The sequence below is a fragment of the Linepithema humile genome, chromosome 1 (assembly GCF_040581485.1).
Source record: "Linepithema humile isolate Giens D197 chromosome 1, Lhum_UNIL_v1.0, whole genome shotgun sequence".
Lineage (NCBI taxonomy): Eukaryota > Metazoa > Arthropoda > Insecta > Hymenoptera > Formicidae > Linepithema > Linepithema humile.
In genome coordinates, this window is record NC_090128.1 from 32,696,125 (window position 1) to 32,719,856 (window position 23,732).

Below are 23,732 nucleotides of genomic sequence, written 5' to 3' on the forward strand. Positions count from 1 at the left end.
AACTAATTATTAAAGCTTATAAAATTTATTATTTAATTGCGCTCGTTACGATGATTAGCCTAACGGGTGCTATTCTTCGCTTCGCGGCAAACGGAGTGGATTTATAGTCGGTCCGCGATATTACGCTTTTTTCGCCGCTTATTAAATATTTTTTAAGGGATGCTGGCCGCGAGTCGATACGAATTTCGGTTATTAGGGCGGCACCGTGTGTAATCGCGTCGAATTATATCTCGAATTACCGGGGGACGACGCTCGATGGTTTCTAACGAGCTTTTTTTACGGCTGGTCGATATAATTCGTAAAGCTCGGCGTGTCTTCAACGAAACGTTTAATGATCGCGTTGAAGTGCATGCGCTATTATAATTTGCCGCGCATTTCCCTTCTTTTTATATCCGGCGGCCATCGGACCGGACCGGACCGTCTTTTATCATACGCACAATAAAACGCACTGTTATTTCGTGAATTAACGTTTCTCTAATTCTGCCGCAGGTGAGCAGTAGCGCGCGGATTCACAGCCCCAGGACGATTGTAGCAGATTGACGAGCTCGCGCATCAGTATTGGTGAGTCCACATATATATATTTTTTGCATGCTAAATATTCGTCGCTCTGAATTTAATATCAGCAGGCGTGCCAACAATATCTTCTGGCTATATTTTGCGCGCTTACCATTATATTATCTGTTAATTCTCAAATGTGAAACGCAAAGAAAAAATACTATTAACACACAACAATCATAAAAGTACGTTCTCGCGTTAAAAAATTCACGCGATGGACAAGACGCCGTTGAATATTTCACCGCTTCTTCACGATCGAGCGATCCGTCCTTCGCGAGTAAATCCTTTATGCGTTTCGCTTCGCTCTCGTCCATCCGTCAGAAAACCACGCGGAATCCTTTGTCCCCGCGGACCAGTCCGGGGAATTTCCGTGGGCAGAATAAAAAGGGGCCGGACCCATAAAGCCGCGATGCGCGCGAGTGAAGGACCCTTTCGTTCCCTTTTGAAACGTCCAAGCGGTACCGGGAGGGGGTTAAGGCGGGCCACACGAGGGTGAATGCAATATTATTCAAAATCACGAAAATCTTCGATGGAAATTCGTTATTTTCGGGGCCTATTCGGGCCCGTAGATGCATATCTTGCATCGTTTGAATGGGCCACCGTACGGGGTAAGCATCGGCTGGTGTTTGTTCGTCGTCGTTTCCCCCTTCGCCAAGGGTCGAGAACCGAGAATGATCCAGGTAGAAAGGGTCAATCGCGCGCACAAAGAGCCCCTTCGCCCTCGCGCGCACACATGTGCGTGCGCGCAGCACGCAATCATAAAAGGCGACACTTCGATCTTGCGCCGCGAGCGAATCGAACGAATTGAAAGGGAATCCAAGACGTTTCAAGGGTTGATTCGTCGCCGTCGTCGTCATTTCGTTTCTCACCGGAAAAACCTGCCGCGTGCATCAGCGACTGCACGGGTGTGCAACTTAGTTTCCGCAGCTGTCGTTGCGCAGCCCTTTTTCCAAGTTTTCACAAAGCGGCGCCAGGTGCGCGACTAAAATTATCAGAGTGATCGGTTTGTATGTTTTTGCCGAAAAAGAAAAAACAAATTAGCTTACGAGTGTTTCGCTAATCGCACTTGTCGTCAACCTTACGGAGTTTGATTTCGGAGACACCTTTCGTCCCGCGACTCAACCCTTTCACAGGTGCATCCCATCGGAAGGGAAACGCTTTCCCGCATTGTTCGCGAGTTTCCGCTAACCCTTTTAGTGCATCGCAGGTAAAAGGGTTGAGATTCCGGGTTAGCGGGTCCGAAAGGTTGAGCGGGAAATACGTAGTTTGATTAACGGTGCGGTGGAACGCAATGAATTGTGGCGAGCTATCTGCACGATCTGACACACTGCTTCTTAATATTTTTCAGTAGTGTAATTTGAGATTTTCCCGTCCTGATTATGCGTTATCTTGATCATTTATGAAAGAGATTCAACACTCTGTGATATTTCCAAAAGCATACGGATTCTTTTCTTATTTTCTTAAGAATTCTATGATATATTTATTTGTATCAACACTCAATTTTTTTATAAACATACATATTATATATATATATTTTTTTAATATATAATATATATAAACTTGAATATAAGAAATGAAAGCATGGATTGCGTCATGCTTGCGGAGAAAAGATTTCCAAGCCGATTCTCACAGGTTCGAACAAGTCGGGAGACGCTTCGCCGTTTTGCACAAAAGACGAAAAGATTTCTTTCTATATAACGCGTTACATAAACTCGAAATACTCGCGACGGACTTCTTCGAGCCGATCCGCAGGTTGCAGCCGTCGGTGCAGGTTCGAACCTGCACGAAGCATTCATTGCGCGTTTTTGACCGAGTTTCTTCAGCGGATCAAAACACGTTGGAACTTGCACGATCTTCCGCGCAGATCAGTATTTAGGTCTCGTTCCGAAGTCTAGCGCAAAGGAGAAGCGATCCTGCCGGATACGACGGACCTGCCGCGACGACGCTTGAAAAGCGAATCTAACGTTTTGGGTGGATGCATCCTCGGGGTTGTGTGTGAAAAAAAGAGTCCCTCTTTCTAAAAGAACGTGTCCTAATTCTCTCGCGCGATGTCTCGACACGTATATTTCAATGACGAATTTCGTCATCCTGGATGCGCCAATAGAAAGGGGAAGAACTCCCTCGCGGACGACTGTATCCGTGACGCATAAATTTCGCTCGGGATACCCTCGAAATTCTCACTCGTTGCTTCCGTACAATACCGAGAACGGCCAGTCCGTATTTTCTTTCAGCATCCCCCTTGAATTCGTAGAAAGTAATCTCTATCTTTGAAAGTAGAATCTCTCAATGTTATGAAGTATAAAAATACTTTTCACAATACACACGCACACATATTTTTAAATAATTTGTTTCAGCCGATTATTATTTGAATTTTAAATAAAAGTATTAATTAAGTGATCGCACGTGCCAGATTTTGTTGAAAACTCAACACAAAAGGGGACATTTAACGCTCAAATCGAAATCTACGCGACGCCAATTTCGTCAAAGACGTCAAGGCGTTTATACGATGAGCTTAATAGGCTCCAAGATCAACACGCGGATCCTAATATCAAACATTACTCGGTACACCAAATTGGAGAGTCTTGGCAAACTGCTTGGAGGACTGCGCGGCAATATTGCTTCTTTCAGTGTCGTCCCCCACGATATCCTCGAAGGTCCCACGCGTCGAGAAATGCTCGGGAGATCCGTTTCCATTTACGAGTCGCCATTATGCCCCTAAATAAACAGCTGTTCATCGCGAGTCCCGCACCTATGTAAACACAAGATTCTGACGAAACTGCCGCATGCTCGATCGATTCGTGTGATTCGCTCTACCGAGGATTAAAAAGAAAAAATCGAGCGGGGGAGGGATTTGAAAGAAGAGTGTCGGAAAGAGAGGGTCGCATTGAAGGTCGCAGGACCGTGAATCTGCCGTTGGGGCACGGATCCATTCTTAAAGGATTATCATTATAAATTATATATTTCCTTTCTGCCCTTCCTGCCGCCCTCCTACGCCGCCGAATGACCGGTAGCGGCTTAAGGATTTCTGTCGCGGGATTAGCGTGGACCGTGTCATCGTGGTATCCTGTCTATTCGATTCGTCCTTCTCCGGGAACAGGAATGCTCGCGGACCTTTTTGCGCTTCGCGTTTTACGATTTTTTTTTTTGCGATGCTGCGCGCCGTCCGCACGTGAGTAGTGCACTCACGTCGAATAAGTCTTATTTTATTTTTCGGAGCCGGACGCGGATTCAGAGATATCGCAGATGCGCGGAGCTCGTAAATCCGTTGGATTCGCAGAGCGTAGAAAATTGCAACGGACAGTTAGGATGTCCCGAAGCAAATGGTGCGAGAAGGATATATTATGGAAATCAGAGTGTTTTGTGCAAGGAGAAAGTCGTTGAACAAACATATGTAAATTAATTTCGTAATGTATAGGTACTAATTAATAATCTCCATTAACAAATCATATTACTAACAATTATGTAATGATAGTTTTTTAAAACTACTTATTGGTTTCTGTCAATATCTATGTGATTAAAGATATAGAATTGACACGTGTTTTGGATTATATTTAAAATAATATTAATACGAACCAAAGTAAAATTTTGACAATTTTTATTTATCAAGCGAAAGCGTTCGATAAAAATTGACTATAGAGACGCAGTCCCAATTTATTTCTATAGCATCATTCACAATTCTTTCGGATCATCAAAAACGTCTGCGTCTGCAACGCGGCACTTAATTTCGTCCCGCGCAATTTATTAGAATTTATTGACGTTCATTGAGTATCGGGCCCACAAAACGCCCGATGCCGATTCACGATGACGATTTCCTTGAGAGCTGCCGCGCCGTCTGGACTCGCCCCCGAATCGCCCATGTACGATAACAATTATTCTAAAATGCTCGTTCGAACGCCAGGCGCGACAATGACTTTTCGCGAGAACGATACGGCGACCATCGCCGACGGCGTCCCCTTCGTCTTTGTGCCGTCCGGAATCTTTTTTACGTACACGTGGAGGAGCAGTTTGATGGGTCTCTTTGGCCCGAGATCCTTTTCTCGTGCGCGAAGGGTCCTGTGGGCGGAGCGGTTGGCCGAGAAAGGACCTCATTCGGGTCCGGCAGCGAGGATTCTCTAAGATCCTGACCAGCGGGACAAGGAACGAGCTTTCAAAGGGGCTGAAATTGAACACGTGCAAGGGTGAGTCATAGCAGCGTCGGGAGAAAGCGAGATGCGCGCAGAAAGATAGAGAGAGAGAGAGAGAGAGAGAGAGGAGCAGGCCCCGGACTACGAGGGCCCTTCGAAGATTTCTGCGTCAGATAACGTTCTTGCAGGGCTGCAGCTTTGTCTTTCCTACAGATTCCATTATGGCTATCATAATTATCTCAACAAATTTTAACGTGTGAAGCATAACTCAGTGTTTTAAATAATTTTTGTGATAAATCTCTTTACTGTTTAATATCAAACTGCGTAAGTAACTCAAGAGATATTTTATGAAAATATATTTACAAAAATTTTGAAGATGTTTTAAAATTTTTTAAATGTCTTAAAATGCATCACAGTGTTTAACACATTTGAGCATAATTAATAATTATTAGAAATAAATGTTGACTTTTGAATATAGATTACGGAAGTTAATTAAGATCTGCGTTTTGATGAATAATTAAACAGTCGTTTATATTTTTTATTTGTGTTTTTAAGTCACATAAACTCATCAACTTACGTTGTAAAAAATTACGAGATCATGATTTCGACAAAGTAAAAAAATTTCTATTTATCCTATTTTTTAGAGAAAATTGTGCAATAATCATTCGTTTGAAATTTTTTTAAATAAATTTGAGCAGTGTTTCTCAAAATCAGCGGACAAATGCGGTCCTGCGCGCCTTGAGCTCATCATCTATCTCGTCTATCCGCCGAAGTCGAGACTCTTAGATATCCCTCACCGCGCCAACCTACGCCTAGAGAAGCTACATTTTTTTCATCCGCGTCCGGCATATCCATTAGAACACGTGCATCCACTGCTATAACAAGTGCCTCGTCGACGCTATAAACCCCCGAGGGGCACAAAAAACCGTGGTCCATCCAGCAAGATTCCCTCTTCCCCTCTCCTTCTTTCTCTTCTTTCCTTTATTCTGCCCCTCTGCTCTGTTCTTCCTTCTTGTAACATCCGAAATAGCCTAATGACTATTATAATCTCCCCGTACGTCGGTGGCACGACTTCTTTTATCCTTCGCGCAGGAACGGCGTTCAACGCGCGCGGGGGGAGAAATCTTCCGTGTCATTACGCTGGCGTGATGAACAACGGCGCGAAGGGGGGAAAAATCCCTTCCGTGTTATTATAAGGTGATTTCGTGGCGTGCGTGGAAATTGGTATCTCTTCTCGCGTGTGAGACTCCTTTACCTTTTTTTTTTTGTATGCGGTTCCTGCGTGTCTGGGAGGGAAATCGGATTTCCGTGGAATGCATTTCTTTCCCGCTGCGCTGTATTATTAGACGTATACGTAATTTTTTTTATCGACCGTTAATGAAACGGTAAGGCGGCTGTAAATGACAATAATACTGGCAATAATTAGCTACTGGTATACTTTCAATGCTTATTTAGAAAAATAATTGATTGCATATTTAGCTATAAAAGGTTGCGTCAAGCGTGTGACGATGCACTTTAGATTCTTTCATGCCTGAAAAAGTGCAGAGCGAACGGTACACCCAGTCAAATTACTTGCTCGAAAACTTCCGATTACGCGTTTCCGTTTCGATGACCCCTGAAATCTAGAAAGGCTATTTAGTTTGTTCAATATTTTCAACGTCGTGTAGGTCTCTTGTAATTTCGTAGTTCTTTTTTTTGTGAATCACCGAGCGTGCGTTGCTCCTTTTCGGCGGCAATTTCCGCTCGAGAGAGAACACCGTAAGAACCCTCATCGCGTTTGCTACGTCGCGCGAAAAAGTGCTCGAAAAAGAATTACGCTTCTTAGCTCGTCGTCGGGCTTTTCTTCGTCCAACAGAGTTCTCTCACGTCGCGTTGTACGACGCCTGACGCAACATCACCGTCGCGTATCGTCCCGAAATCGTGTTATTAAATCACTCCTAAAGGATTTAATTACGGTCTCTCACCTTTTTCGGCGCGACTTGGGATAACGAACGAGGCGTCAGCTGACAACAAGAACGAATCTGAGCAATTACTTCTCCATACACGGCTCGCCTCTCGAATGATCACCGTAACTGGTTGGTACTCCTCCTCCACGCTCTTCAGAACAAAAATTGCTCCGTGAAACTCGTCGTCGCCACCGTTGCAAAATTAATACAAAATTATTTCAAACCTCAAACTTATACCTCAAACTTGATTTTATATAATTGTCTACAAAAAATTTTTTACTTTACAAAAAATAATTGAATGATAAATATTTAAATATGTTACCGACTTTAATGTTATATTTTACATTATATTGATTGAATTTAATATTGTAGTGCAAAATATTATTTAATAATTGATTTTTATTTACCGCTTGATTAGAAAGATATTTAATGTTGTAACACTTAAGGAATTCTGGCCAATTATATGTTGATAGATAACAAAATTTTAATTATTCGAATCCACTTTTAAATCCGACTTTAATAATTAAAGTTCGATAAGAAATATGAAGGAGCGTATTTATGAAGTTTGCTCATAGAATTTGTCGTGATTCTTTGCGCGGGAATTGCGTCATTCCTAAGCGAACAATCAGCGCGGATAATTCGACAGCTGGCGCTCGTCTCTTTGATAGCACTAGCAGGCCTTGTAAATAACGTTTAACCGGGTGCATGGCGGAGGTGGTATTGGTAGCTGCGGAGGAGCGGGAGTGACCTGTCGTCACGGAATATTAGGACGGCGATCTCGTGAAAGAAGGGTGGCTGCGACAAAAGTGGCTCGTCTGCGCGTAAAGAAAGAAGAGAAGTCGGCGGAGAGTCTCGAAATCGGCGTATTGGTCGGTTCAAAGGCGAGAAACGAGAGACGCGACAAGATTCCGGTTAACGTGGCGGAACGGGTGGTCCCCATTCGTGCATTTCGGCCCGCCACGCCAGCTTCTCTTTATCTTCCTTTGAGCGCTCTCGTCCCGATCTTTCTACTGAACGACGCGAAAATCGGCGTGACGCGGTTGCCTTTCCGACCTCTCTCGGTGATCGCGGATTTTTTTCCGCGGCCGTCGATTTTATTCATTCGCCGAACACCTTGAATCCGAGCGAACAATGCGTGGTCGGGGTGGTAAATCTCCGAAAAGGGCCCCCGGCAACTGTGGAAATCGTGGGGGAGCGCATAATGCCGACGCATCTCGCGTGCGTTGTTCGCCGCGGAAAAGTGGCGCGAAAATTCTGCGGCGTGGCGTGTCGACCTCGCGTGGAAAATTATTTCGATCTAGAACGGACTCGCCGCGTAATTTTCTTATTCGGGATCCACTTCATGCTCGTTTCGACGGGATCAAGCGGCGATGTATCCCGACGGATTGTCACAAGGAATCTTGTTTGCTGAGGCAAGAGATACGTTGTCGAGTAGCGCTATTTTATTGATCGTATCCAATTTGGAGGGCCCGTCGAATTGGTTGCGTGTACGACTTCAGTGAGTGAGGGTTAGAAATCCTCTACAATGCTCGAGTAATTCTGAAGCGGTTTCGTTTCTTACCGTGACAGTTACATTGTGCGCGTCATTGTCAAGTAATGCGGGAAAAACTATATGAAATTGAATTATTTCATTAAATGCTTAAAAATATTTCGCAAATTTTGCTATACATGGGATCTTTTAAATTATTGCAATTTTCAGATAATTAATGTGGAAGCAATTTTTCACTAACGTAACATTTTTCTGTGACTTTTAATGCTGTTTTCACATGTATGAGAAAGCTTTGTGAAAGAAGTGTTGAATGACTTTTTGGCAAACACAAACTTATATATATTTTATATCTCTTTTTTAACTTTAATAAAACATTTAAACCTCAAGATTCTATTAAGATTTTATCAAGAAACCCGAGAGACTATTTCATAGCGGTCCATAGAAAATGCAGCTGCCAAATAAGACAAATGATTGAAATCAGAGGCGTCGTCTTAGCGCCGTAAAGATCGTGATCTGACATTGTGCAAATTTGTCGATGTTATTTTTTTCGGTGGCTCACCTTGGCCGATCGCGTCGCCCGCTCGATCATGCGTATAAGCCCACACCTAGTAGCCTTTTTACAAGAGCTCGTATCGTTAAATTTCTTCGATGGCGCGTAAAGATGCCCGGGGTAAGGATTCGTGTTTTCCAAATACGCTTTCTATCACGGCCCCGTTTAAGGATCAGAGTGGAACCTAATCGGGCTCAATCTGGGATAGGATCGAGGTTGCAATAGAGTGTGCACGTCTTTGCCCGATTGAGCAGCCCGTTACGCATGGGCGATTCCTCTCTTACGCCTTTTTGGATTAAGCTCGTGAACATAGCTGCGAAACGTGCAAAAGCGGAGGATTAGACGTCACGAGGACTGTAGGGCCCGCTTAGAGATTTCTACTACCTTTACACATTGATCTTACAATCCCATGGAGTTTGCACGCGAACACGAGGAATTGTACACACGGATTTACGATGTGTGTGGCTGTTGCACAATTGTACGATTTATGCGTGTATGAAAAATTGGCTTTAAAAATTACATCTTGTGCATTATCAAAGTTTGGAGTGAACGATTTTTATATTAAAAATATTGCAAGATTTTTTTGCAGAGATATTTATAGTCTTTTATATACAATTCTAAAGTACAAAAAATTCGATATATTATTTTATACATTCCGAGAAATTATATTTTTTAATTCAATAGGAGAGAATTTGTATGTGTATTTGTGTATTCGTGTGTGCTTCACACATTGCTGAAATTTAATCAATGCTAGCGCTACAGCTTCTTCTCTTATAATAGTAATTTACAAACGAGCCTTCTCGCGTTGATCTACGGATCGTGAACGTAATATCGGCACACACAACAGAGGTCCTTTGGAAAACTCGAACACCTGCACCCTCTCGTCGAACTTAGTTAGCCCGCATTGGGTTCTGGATCCTTTCTCGGGTCTGCCAGGGGCAGATCTCCGCCCACAAGCTCGTAAGGCCATAGAAATTGCGCAGCGATCCCAATTTACAGGATCGCTCCTCCGCCTTCTTCTATCCCCGTCTCGTTTTGTCCTAGTTTCTCCTTCTCCCGCAACGCGGAAAGAACTCTGGATATCGTTTCAAACTAATTTGACTCGTAGCGGAGCGAATTCGTCGCCGGAAGTAGGGTCCCGCTTTGAAGGATCACCGATCCTACGGCGATGAGGAGCAGGTTGCCGCCAATTAGCGATCCTGTACCGTTAAATGACGTGACTCCGCTTGATTTTCATGAGTTTCTAATTTCACCGCCAAGTGGGTGTCCAACCGGCGGTCTTCGACCGGGCAGGCAATCCTTATTCGAGATTCTGTTGTATCACCATAAAATATTATGACTCTGATTGATCCTGTGGGTGATTCAGCGCCGTTTCGTTGATGTTCGCGGGACTTTGATTGTCACGAGAATTACGCGTCAGCGTAACTTTCTATTGAATAGCGTGACCTTTTCTATCATCATCATCATATGGCGATCTAACGGGCAGAGAAATTTTGCATATAATTTCGATTTTACATAAAATGATAAAATTATATGAAACTTAGAATATATACAAAAAAAAAAAGGAAAGAGGAACGAATTTAAAATTAAATCATATTTTTATACTCATAACTTTTTGCAAATTTTTAACGATTTCTAATTTATTAATATTTAACGTACAAATCACAATTTACTTTGCAACGCCTGCTTTGTCTGCAACATTTTTGAATCGTTTATTTAAAGATTGGAGAAAAAGAAATAAGAAACCTATTATCTTTTTTTTTTTTGCTTTAAACATTTTATGTTGATTTGTAATGTACAAATCGTAATTTACTTTGCTTTGCCGCAACATTTTTGAGTCGTTTATTTAAAGATTAAATGGAAAAAAAATTAGAAGCTTTTTTATCTTTTTTTTTTGCTTTAAACATTTATCTCAGACGAGTGTCTTGTAACGCGCTCCGATGAATATTACCAGGCGTGGATCGGTAAGGGCCCGGCTGCATGCCCTTTTCACGCTCGTCGTAACTCGAGCATTCGCTTATCCAAATAAGTGGGGCCTCGAGGAGAAGCGTTGCAGAATCTGCTTTCACTATCTGTACCCGAGTGGCACGCCGAAATATTCCTCCTCTGTCGAGAAGGAGGGTTTTTAACGCCCGGGGACTTTTATGGCCGAGATCACCTTGAGCGGTGAAGGGCGGCCTGTTTTCGTCTCGGAAGGGCCCGGGCTTTCTTGTGGACATCTCACAGGCGATACTTAGTCGTTGGATGCGAGAACAATTAAAAGGCGAAGTTATTTAGGAGGCAATAACCCGCGCGACGTTTGTTTTCGCGATGGCGTAAAAAGAACCAGCGCGAATGGAATTTACGATTAGAAGAGACGCGACGGCCGGTAATTAAATTAATGGCTGATTAAGTTAATTTTATGCGGGACATGTGTAATTGATGATCCGCGACAGGCAGATGGTATTGTAAATTTCCTTTGCGCGGCGCGCGTCCAGCGAGACACAATTTCTGCAAATGCTCGGCAAATTCTGAGGAGCGTTAAAATCGCGTGATTTTATTTTGCTCGTGAACTCCGTTTTACGACTGAAAATTACGCGCGCCACAATTAATCGGTAATAATATCTTCCAGTCACGGAAGACCGGTGCACAATTTTTTTTTCGCAATCTTTTCTGTGTATTTCGCGTAACCGACTCGGTTATTACAGCGGGAATATGAGTCAATAAAATTAATTACTTTTCTCCTAAAATAACCAGGTTAGCAATTATTTAACAATAAAAGTATATGATTATATAATTCCAGAAGAATATCCAGTATTCCTTTATTCCTAATAATTGCTCGAAACGAGAAATAAAATACTTTTCTTCTTTCCGAAAGGGCGATCTATTATAAAATTCTTTTTGTAGCGAACCTTTTTTTATCACTGCTTTAAGCTAATGGACACAATAGTGCTCTTTTGCGGCTCGTCACGCATAGCGGAGAGGCGTCAGATCGCGCACCTGAGACGTAACCAGAGAAAATAATGATAACGTCCTTCGCCGCCACGTCGGGGTGGAATCTCTAATCCACTCTGCTTCCGCCCTGTAATCCCGCGGTATTTGTGACACCCGCGGTGCCCTGCGGGCCCTGCGGTGTCACTTTCGGCGCCTTCGGACCCGATCATCCTCATTGACGCGTGAGTACCGCGCGAGCAGGAGGCGGCCCCGGGGACCCTTTTTGAGAGGCGAAAACAGGCCGCCCCGTTCGCGCCTTCTCCTCGATCTGCCCACGAAGAAGACGGCCCAAGGGCGTTAATAACAAAAGTGGGGCTCGGCGTGAAAAAAAGTCCCCGCGGCGGCATGCGGTTGTACATAAAGAGGCCAAGGATCGACGCGTCCGCCGGGGTGTCGGGGGAGGCGCGTCCTCGCGCCCGAACGGAGACAGTGAAAGCGGATTCTCCCGCTTCGTCGCTCGTGTTCCGCATACCCCGATTATTTGTATAGTGAGTTATTGTAGGCGCGCGTATTGCGCGCGCGAGGGAGCGTGAAAACAGCCCCGCGGGCGTCTTTCTCTCTTGAGCGGGTGGACGCACGTTTTAAATTACATATCAGAAATTTCGACTTCCTCGCTTAATCACGCGCGCCGATATAGGTACGGCGTGTTTCCGCGTTCCCGACGTCGCAATTCGTCGCGGCAGAAATAATTAGCGTACTCGTTCCAGAATCGCCAGGTGTTCATTACGCACGTAAAGATTCTGTGACAAATTTACTGTCAATTTTCTCTCAGTGAAAAATACAACTTTCAACATTAAATGTTCTGATGAGTATCGAATTAAGTTTCCATTAAAATTCAGCGGAAGTTAAAAACGCGATTTTTCACTTTACGGACATAATTGAAATAATTGAACAATTTTTTATTTGTTTTTAAGCTTCTTGACTCTTTGCTGCGATTATGTTGAATTTTTCTTACGTTATGTTGAAGTAAAGCAGTTTTGCACATGTTAGAATTCTCGTTCGCCAAAATAAATTCGTAAAATATGGAATGTATTGGAAACTTGTTTTTTAGTTTGTAAATTAATAAATAGTTGTAAATCTTAATCAACTGCGGGCGGAAATATTTAGAATGTAAACTGAATTATATTCGCTAATGCAGGACTTTAGTATTTTTTATCAATTTATATTATCGAATGCGTATAGTGTTGACAAGAAAACTAATTTATTTCGAGTATACTGCAAGGAAAAAATAAACTTCTGACGCCATAATTCGAACAGGAGCGTTAATGTCACAATGTATCTATTTTAACGATCCAGACTACACACATAGAGACTTCTCAAGTTCCGCAGCGGTCGTTCTCCGCGGGTGATGCTGCTGCGAGTATCTTCTTACGATTGCAATAGATATCAAGCTGCGTCAGACACAATCTAAATAATACTTAACAACCGCGTGACTCTTTCTGTCGGGGCTCTCGTGAAAAGCACGTGGTGGGTAAACTCCGGTCAAAAAGACAGCGTGTGTTCGCTACCGAAGTTTTACCGGAGTGTCGCTGCTGTATCGCTCGCGCGCCGAACAATATCGTAATTTTAGTAGGAAAACGCTTCCGCCCGGACAATGTCGATTGTTGTTAAATATTTTCGTCAGCGCATACATCTTTGTGAGGCTGACCATCTCGCGGTGTCCCGCCAGGTGGACGCGAAGAAAAGAGCGAGTCGGTATGTGTATACGCGCACTGGACCGTTCACTCCCATGAAAAGTGACCAATCCACGCGATTCTAGTTTGGCAGTTTCTGCGCGAGAGCTCTTTTCTCGTCTCCATGACGGTGTCGATTTCATTGTGCGCCGATCGCCCTCGATCGCACCCACGCTGAGGTGTGTCGCCCAGTTTGTACGTCGCGCCGTGGGGGTGGAGTGCGTCTATTGCTTTAAATGGAGCTTTTATTCTGGAGCGAATACTCACATAAGTTCGGAGATATTTGACACACACGATTTTGTAGCCTATTGACGGAGAGGCACATTCGTACTCTTTTGTCTTGCATCACGTTTCTTTCGCATCAACAAAATATTTCGCTAGCAATGTCACAAGATTATCGGTCAATGGTGATAATCTTCTGAGATAAAATAAAAACTCGAGAAATGTACCGATTACGGCGCATTTCATGTCCAACATCTGTTCCTGCCGGTTTGCATAGGTCTATTCATCTTTACTTTAGATCTATATCTTTAGATTTACTATTTGTTTTGCAGAATAAATGTATCTTGAGATTTAACGAGACGGTTCGTAGCTGTGTCAGCGGTTTTTAAGCACCGTAACCGAAACTTCTGGCATTGATGGTTGTTTACATGTCAGATATAAAGTTTGAGAAGTGCATAACTTTTTACGACGCTTCTCGATCATCAGACCTTACCAACGCGCTCTTTACTCGAGGTTCCAATTAGTCGCACATACTTAGTTGTATTCGATCAACATCGATATATGGTATGTATCTTTTTTTTATTTTCGTTACCGCCGCTCCCCGAAACGTCTCATAAAACGTCCAAGATTATCGTAAAGGTTTTTCCACGCGACAGCACTTTTCCCTGTGCATAATAAAGAACCGGATATTATTGGTATCATGCATGACAGCAACAGGTAGGCGTCGTTCCGTCGTGATCACTGTGTACTTCAAATTGGAAGCCGACTGCTACTTACGATGGGAGGCAACTTTTATGGCTCGATAGCGTCTCGAGATTCTCCCTCTTTCGTCTTTTACGAGTTTACCAGGTTTTAACGATGAAGTCTCGAGAACTGTTTGAACGCCAGGATCATTTCTCAAGCTGGATTGAACTTGGGCCTTTTAAGTCCGGAGTTTTTTTTTTTTTTTTTTTTGTGACGTTGTGATCAGACATTTTTTATCTCCTCGAAAATGTATGCATTCTGATATGTCGTTTTTTTTCTCTTATAATACCATTGAAATTTAAGAAATATTAAAAAAATATTAGAGTAATAATGAAAATAATAAAAAATTTTTTTAATCGAGACAAGAGATCAATTGACATCGAGAAATGTTATCGAACGTTTAAGGAATTAGCGTGCATTGTCGCTTTCGCGACGTAAACTCAATTTTCCGTGTTAAGTGTTCGCGAATTAATGGTTGATATTATACTCGAGATATTCCCATCGAGCTACCGAAATGAATCTCTAACGACGACAAAGAGATGTCAGCGGAGGGTCGTTGGATCTGACTGCGTTCCGTTTGCGCCCCGTTTACACCCCCGCCGCACCCCAAACACGGGACAAGAACGGTGCCCGATCCTACGGGTAACCGTAACAACCACCGTGGGCTGCCACAATGGGGAGCACGCTGGCACTGTTGGACCATCGGGCCTCAATGGATTTTCCGCAGGACCGCGCAAACACAAGCAAACACGGAGGCGTCTCCGTTTCTTTTCGCGTACGGCGATATAAAAGCTTGGTCCTCTCGTTCTCGCAGCTTCCTGCGAGAGGAGTCATCCATTGTGCCCACCTATGGGGGACACTGACAACTATTTCAGTCGCGAACATGTGTAAAGCCGAGGATCCGTTTAAAGATCTGCTGTTGAATGAAGTGTACAGAACGCGAATGATAGGCGTTACGAGACGACGTTGATCTAAGCTGAAGAGGGTTTGAGAGAGTTAATTGAACAAATTTCTCATATTCGAGAACAAAGTATTTAAAAGTGAAAAAAAAATTAAATTACAATATTATACAATAATATAGTAGCAATGACGCAACAAGAATATTTATGTTGATCGAATGCAGGCATAATATACTGGTTTTTAAATGTTACTTTTTTAAAAAGAGAAAGCGATCGTTTCCTGCCCGAAAGCTATCGCAATCCGATAATTTAATAGCTCTTCCTGACAGCGGCGATTCCAGATGGTTGCTCGTCTCCCCATTTACTGTCGCAACAATGGCAATGGGGGTCATCGCGAGTCATTTGTCAAAGCTTACGGGATCTTCTTCCCGAAATCGAGCATTGCTGTACGCGATGGAAACGTGAAACCGGATGCTGGGATTACGGAATCATGCGATGCTCCGCCAACGGGGAAGAGGAAAAAAAATGAGTATTGTGAGCGCTTCCTGTCCAGCATCGAAGTGACCCGCGTAAAAAATTGGATAGCAAAGAGCCGATAGATTATCCAGAAAAAAAAATAGTAATTCAAGTTCTACGAGATCTTCGGACGAAAGGAGAATCGCGCGGGAGAGAAAGAGAGAAAGAGAAGGCAGGTGCGCGGCCGTGTAGTGTTACGAGGTGTCTAAAAATCTGAGATACGGGCGTAACGGTGGTAGCGGGTACGGTTAATGCGTGAATGGCGGGGCCCTTCGTGGTGGATTAGAAAAGGGCAGGTTAGAGTTTACGGTAGGCGCAACAGGTGGACCGTCGTCGATTCCGAGTCGGTTTCTCGAAAAGTATCGGGCGTTTCGCGTGACGCGAGATGTCGCGTGACGCTGAATGCCTTCTGATTACAGACACGCTCGATGTTGTACGTAAAGTTGAGAGCTATTACGGGGCACTTTTTCGCGGTGTTAGGAAGGAGAGGCTATATAGGAAAAAGCTCGTTAGGCGATCTCTTGTAGCGCAATTTATATGGATTAAAGAACGCAACACATTTCACTGTGTCACTGATAGTAAATGAAGTAAGATATAATTGATATTAGCGTGCTCCGGCAAGAAGAAAGAACAGAGTGTATCAATATTGATTAGAGTTTCATTGTGTATTATAATTACAATGACAAAAATTAATGTTGTATTAATATTATAATTACGCTTACTTTTAAATTGATTTATATCTGTATAACGACAATGTGAGCAGAATTTATTATAAAATACGAGTAGCAACTTGAATGATACTTTTTTTTTTTTAATTCTAAAGTGATTTAAATAATATATTATATTTATTCACTACATTTTTTGTTATATATACATTATTGTGAAGTTCTCTACGCGATCGTACAAACACAGAAATATTTCTGATGGAATCAAAGGCATCGCGAATTAAAAAAAACACGCGCATATCGTCACGGGACGCCGCGCGTCGCGGGGTTTCTTATTTAAATCGTGTCCATCGCAGGTTGAAATTCGAACGCAATCAGCCCGCCCGTAAATTCATCTAGAATATCCAGTTTCATCGTTAAAAACTTAAATTGGGAGAAACCTTTCCGTTCTCAAATTGCGATAGGCAGGTAAAGATCACGTTTCAGTCTTTCCCCTCTGCCCTCAGGTTATTAATCAGACGAAACCTCACGTTGTAACTTCGCTGAAACTCCACTCGCGATTTATTGCGGTGAATCCCTGCGGCTGCGTTTCTCCGTGCTCCGCAGCGCGTAATGCAATCAGCATCTCATGCACCTTGGATAAATGATATTCGCTTTCATCTCAATACATTGGAACGTGTGTGCATTACCACGCGATATCGCTTTTATTGCTTTCGCTTCTGTTTGCGAATCGTTTGAATATGTAGCATCGATTTGCTTATATTTAAATTATTTCTTTCATATTTTCTGATTTCACTCGATAGTCATTTATGTCATTTAATTCAATAATTTAGCAATAATTTTAGTTATCGTGACTGTGTGATTTTATCGAAAATTTTTCTCTTGAATTCGAGTAAAATATCGAAGACTGTGGTGCTGCAAAAAAATTTCTTTTTACGGTACCCCGTTCGTGTTCCGTGTTATTAGGGTGCACCTGCAGTTAGATGCCTCTTAGACGCTGCAGTACCTGTGAAAAGTCGTCTCGCTAAAAAAAACCGGGAACGATACGATTTAATCTGGAGTCTTGGGTCGTAATATTACGGCGGCGCCGAAAGCATCGTGAGGCTTGGATTCTTTCGACTTTTTTTTGTAGCCTCCGTCTTTCCCATGACATTATATGCGCGACTGCATGTGGTCAGTGACTTTTTTTCCACGCGTAAGGTTTCTTCTGAGAGCGTTTTTTTTTCTGTGAGAGCGTGGCTGGAAGAGATTATCTATTAATAGACGCGAGCGTGCTCTGCTCTCGTTTTATATATCTTTTTTTTTGCATTTGGGGCCTTGGACTTGTGGACGTGCCGGCATCTAAGTCGATGTCGAAGTCATATTGCTTGTCTTTCAGTTGCTACAGTGATACAGGAAGAGAACTTGTCATGTAAATTGTTATAATGCCAGTAACGATAGCATCGCGTTTGCAGTCATTAACTATTTTTCATACTTATTTTCTAAAAATATATTATTTTGTAAGAAGGAGAGATTTGCATTTAATATAATTATATTTTTTATGTTGTTCCTATGAATTAATGTAATCAACTCAATTATGTACAAATGACTTAGTCATTATTAATTACTTGTGAATTAATTTAATTTGGTATGAATCAAATTTTAATTTCCAATATCTGCGTAGGGAATTATTTGCATTTTGAAATTACAGCATGTAAGACAATATTTTTAGCTCTTCGCATTTTCCGCATCTTTTTGCAAACAAAAATTTCGACACGTTAAATCAGGTGATGCAAAACGCGCGAATGCATATATCACGTTTCGAGCGTCACTCGATCAGGTAAGAGCGGAAGTGGTCACTCGATACCGATAATAATTGGCTCGAGCACGACGATGGTGTTGCGACCACCATCGAGCCGGTAGGAATGTTCAAGCATGTGCGCGAAATTTGGTTTCTCCGCGCGCACCCCCGTCGACAAAAAATAAAAGAGAAAACGTCACGTCCGTAATGCGAGACGCACGTGGCTGAAAGTCGAAACGATTTCTCCTTTTCTCCCTTCGCCTTTGACAAGTATACTATCGGCTCACACTCGTGCTCTGTCGGCTGGAGGAAAGATTTCTTCCAAATTGTCACTACAACCGGGGAGGGGGAGGGGGGGGGGGGCATCCACGTTTTTCCATAAACTTATGTTTAGAATGGTTCTCAGAAACATTTGGGCGGCAGGTCGTTCTGGGCAAAAGGTCGTGTTTCTGCCTGATGCCCTTTTCCCTTATAAGTCGAAGTTCGCTTATCTTGCTTACGTTAGGGTGAACAGTTGTGTCCTGGAGAAATCCACCATTGGAGAAAATGTATAATTAATGACGAGTGAGCGTTTTCTCAATTTCTTCCAGGACGAAGAATGATAAATAGCTTGTTTGGCAGGTTTCGCTTAACTTTGTAACTCTATTACGAGCAGACACTCCATTTAACTCTCTCACGATTTTACTTCACGTAACATTATTTATATATTTGTATTTATCGCTCACAGCTGCGAGATGAGATTCAAAATAAATATCACACAAGAATTAATTAAAGATTTTACATAAAATTCTGTGAGCGTCATTTAATTCAGAAAAATATATTGGTTAAAATTAATTATATGTATATATATATTTTTTTTTAATGTTAGTAAAATATGAACGAAACAAATTTAACAATTTTTATGTCGTTTTAAAGTAAATAAGTTATTCAGAAAAATTAGACTTCTCGAAATATATTTTCAGCCTACTTTACGATCCTTTTCGTGTCGAGTCTCGAATTACCGTAATCGCGCGACAAAACACAGGCGCTCGAAGCTGCCAAGTGTCACATTGCGTCAACTTGTTCTCTCTCGAGATAGCCGAATCTAGAATCTCACGCGGAGGGAAGCTGAAGGCGCAAGCAGCCGCTGCTCGGCACGCATACAGATAAGCGTCTTGAGACGCTCGGTCTCCGAAGTGCTCTCGGGAGAGCCTCTCCAATGCCGCGAAGATACAAATATTTCTATCATTCAGTCGCGTCGCATAATGGACAGCGAACCGACAATAGGGCCCCTTACACGGCTGCCGCGGTCCTTCCCGTCCTCTCCCGGCCGCCCTCGCGCACAGTCGTAGGTCCTCTTCTCGAGAAATCCCGGGCTTCTCGAGAAGACTAAGAATCCGTAACTCGAAGACGTGAAACGAAGAGATCGCGCCATTGGCCCATTATCCACTTAGTATAGGTTTCTTCGTGCCCTTCTTGTATCTGGATGTGCCACGAGTACCCCGACGAATCGCTCTGCCTCTCTTCCTCTTCCTCTTTTTTTCTCTCATTTTTTATAGGGGTTTTCTTTAGTTAGATTTACGATTTCTCGTGCACGTGTTCAACAAAGGAATCGGAATCTGTTTCGCCTCAAAAACCGGGAGAGCCTTGCGAGAGGGGAGGCATTCGAGCGCGACGCGTAGCCGAGTGCGAGGGAGGACCGATTTTTCCTTTTTCCTCCCCCTTCTTTCTTCGCCTGTTCATATTTTCTTCTTTCTTGTACGAATTGGCCGAAAATGCGTGGGAGGGTGGTTGTAAGTAAAAGGGCTCGTTGACCGTGCTGGACATGATCGACGGGAAACGCAGGAAAAATCGATGCCTAAGTGGCGAGGGATCCTTTTTCTGCCGCGTAACTTTCTTTTGGTGGCGCGGTAACTGCACACGTATGCTGTCGTGTATTTTGAAAGGTTTTTCGGAAATACACGTTTCCTTCAAGAGGTCTACCAGTCGATTGTTGCAATCTCTCATAGAGGTCAGATGAAGCGTACGATTCGTATGTGGGACGTAGCGATTGTAGAACATTCTTTATTATTGTTATAAAACCTTCCCTTTTTTTTTTAATCGTTGTGGAGTAAAGAGAATCGGAGGCCAAAGCAAGATCTTGATTGCCAAAAAAATTTTTTTTTCTTCCCTTTCTTTAATCAAGAATGATAATAAACGTTTCGGTCGAAATTTCGACCATCTTCAGTATATAAGTCTATAATATATAAAATGAGTTAAATTAAAAACGGTCACCTGTGTAGGTTAAACGGAGTCAATACAATGCTTGGTAATTACAATGAATAAATAAATAGTGACAGACATTTTTGATCGTGATCATACCTAATATAATGTGCTGGCTTTCATTACGTGAGACATCATTGTCATTGGAACATATTGATCAATTGCGACACTGAGATACAAAAAAAATAATACAATTTAACTTGTGAATGTCATAAGTCGTTGTATACAATTTTAATTATTTCGTTGAAAAATGTGTACTCACTTAGGAGGCTGTGTAAAGAATTGTTATGTGATATCATCCCTTTTTTATTGTTTTATATGTAACTTAAAAATAGACTTGTAAAATAAATTTTCTTGAAAAGAAGAGCATTTAGTTAATATTATTAATTTTTAATTTAATTTATAACATTTAAAAAAAAAATTTTTTATTTATTATATTTTTGCTTTTGGAAACTTTAAAGGCATCGATTTTTTATCTACATTTTTGCTTCAAAAATTTTTAAAGAATTTCACTAATTCTTGTGAAAGAGCTAACAGTTTTCACCTCTTTTCTTGCTTCTGAAACTGAATATTTCTCTTCCGTCGACTACCAAATGATTTAGCATTATATTTAGTCGAATTCTATGATGTCCACCGAAAAGTCTTTATTGTGAAAATATTCTTGTTTGCAATTCAATCGTCCGAAATCATCGTGAAAGCGAACTGGATTTTGAAGTCGGATTTAAAATTTTGATTTGGCGTATTCGCAGCTGGGCTTCTGCTTGAAAAGCCAGAATTTGACGTTGAGTGTGACTTAATGTGTCTATTATCAGAGCCAATAAGCCAGTGGAGCACCTGGCTGCGCAGCTACTCCGCCGATCTTTTATTTCGAAAATATTTTCGTGGTCTCGAGCAAGAATAACATTTCGTGAAATTCTGCCGTGCGAGACGCGCTCGAGAATATTTTTCCTGCACTCATGTGATCCTTTCAGTGTGTGACTTGATCCGTGGAAAGTCTTTAAATTTGGTTTTACAGGTTTAAACGGCGTCAAATAATACAATAATTGTCCCTTTTAAGAGTCGAAAAGGTACATTTTTAAGAAATTTGTCTCCCTATAATATTGTGCTCGGAGACACCTCGCTGAATCCTCAGTCAGTTTGCCTTACGTCCTGATTCCGCTGTAATCCAGTGGCGTAGTGGCTGCTTATGTTTTCCTACTACTTTTTGGATTAAGAAATTGTTTATCTTTAAACGCGTTCTTCTTTGAGAAATATTATTTACAATAGTTTTTAATAAAAAAAATATGACAGATTTAAATATACTATGATAAAAATAAAAGTTATAATTATCAAACTTACAGTTGCAAAATAATAAAATTTTATTGAAATCATTATCACTCAGATAGCTGTGACGAATTTCATAAAATGATAGATGATTTATTCTCAAGAGAATTGCATTAAAGTCTTTTAAATTTACGCCACTGCCTAGGGATTCGTACAATAGAGATCAGTCGACCAGCCTGGCTTTTGTGGAGAATAAGTCGGAATAACTCGAAAATCACTCCATAATGCCAGGTTGTCTCACAATGGCTCGGTCCTTTAAAAACTCAGATACATCCTGACTGTTTGAAGGGAGGTAAATGTATTCATTTTAACGGCGAAAGTGACGTGGATGAAGGAAGTTTTATAGATGCTCGTAAATTCGCACACATTATGATATGCGTAACATTATAACCGACGCGACACTGTGTTAATATAAAACAATAATTTAATGTCCTTTTTACAACGTGGCACCATTAAAGTATTAATTGTGTTGAGATATAAATTTTTTATTATTATAATATTTATTTTACACGATGAGAGAGATCGTAATTCGATTATCAAAAGGACGTATTGGAACGCGAAGTATCGCTGGGCGCTATTGACGCGCGCGAATGAAAAGCATTCCCTCGGCATGGCAGCATCAAATATTTGACAATATTTTCAAGAGTTTCGAAAACGTAACCTAATATTCTGCCACTTTGGGACTGAGATTAGGGGGACCCGTGTACGCGAGCGGAATTCTTTTATGTGGCGTAAAATCTTCGGGGTTAAGATGTCTCTCTTTTTCTCTTTCTCTCTCTCTCTCTCTCTCTCTCTCTCTCTCTCTCTCTCTCTCTCTGTACGGTCGTCTGCCCATATACGGTGGTATCATGTTGCGTTCCCTACGGGCGTCATCCCGCGCGTACCGTCCGGGGTCGGATCCGCGAAGATCAGGCCGATAATCTAAATGGAAAATTGTATTGAATCGTATCGAGAGAGAGAGAGAGAGAGAGAGAGAGAGCATAATGTGAACATTCAGGTAGTTCGCTACTCGTATAATGATGGTTAATATCGGTAATCTGATCCGCAAGGAACTATTTTTTTCGATCCCTCGCTTCGAACCACCATCCGAAATTTTTTCTTACCTTTTTTTTTTCTTTCTTCTATTCTATGCTCCGCGCGTGCAATAACTCTGTCATCCGGCGACAATCGTCCCGCTAACTGCGGCGCGAAGAAATCCACATGTTACAGACTCGGCACCGAAAGGTACTTTCGGACAATTATGGCGCAGGTGCAGGAAGTCGCGTAATCACGGTGCCCGTGCTTTCGCAATAATTGATTGAATAATGTATTTTCGCGATTACGCGCGTATTTCGTGCGACAAAAGTATCAAAAGTGAAGGGTGTTGCAAAATTTTGACTTCACTGCCGATTTCGTTGTCGAAGCTTATTTAAAGAATATTTATGATAAGTATTTATGTAATTGAAGTGAAGTGGAAAAAAAGATGATAATTATTAGTATTTATATACTAAAATCTTAATTACAATGTTTTTATGTAATATACATATTACGTATTTCTTGAATATTTTTTTTTATTTTGAGAAATTAATCTTAAAGATTTCTTTGATGTTCGATCATTTTATGATTACTTTAATTGACTAGTAGAACAATGCAATGATTATCCAACAGCAGTTACGTTTTATTTTATTATACTAGTCTGTTTGATTTTACTAGAATGTAAAGGGCGTCATAGGGCCCTTTGATGAATGCCATCTATCGTTTAAGGGTAAAACTGCGTAGCTTAGGGTAGTTTAAGAGCTTTATAGCAGATGGGGCGACAAACTTTGCTAAAAAAGGCGAATAGAGATACAACTTTGTATATCTGTAAAATGTTTATTAGACGATAAAACAATAGTTAATCTGAACAATCTAAATTTTGACATTTTTTTACTAAGAATTTTTTATATATTATTAACGTTATATTTATATTCATAAGAACATTGCCAAAGAAAATATAGGTGGAAAGTGTAACTACTGAAAAACATTTTAAAAAAATATTATTTCAGACATTAAT

The 23,732-nt window shown here is 41.6% G+C and overlaps 1 protein-coding gene across 2 annotated transcripts in view; it reads left to right on the forward strand.

The window, feature by feature from the left end:
* The window catches only part of LOC105670992 (tubulin monoglutamylase TTLL4), a 152,262-nt gene that overhangs the window by 50,645 nt on the left and 77,885 nt on the right, over positions 1-23,732 (forward strand). For both annotated transcript variants that reach the window (XM_067347977.1, XM_067347978.1), the window contains exon 3: positions 490-561. The gene's annotated coding sequence lies outside the window, so the exon portion shown is untranslated. The remainder of the gene's footprint in view (positions 1-489; positions 562-23,732) is intronic.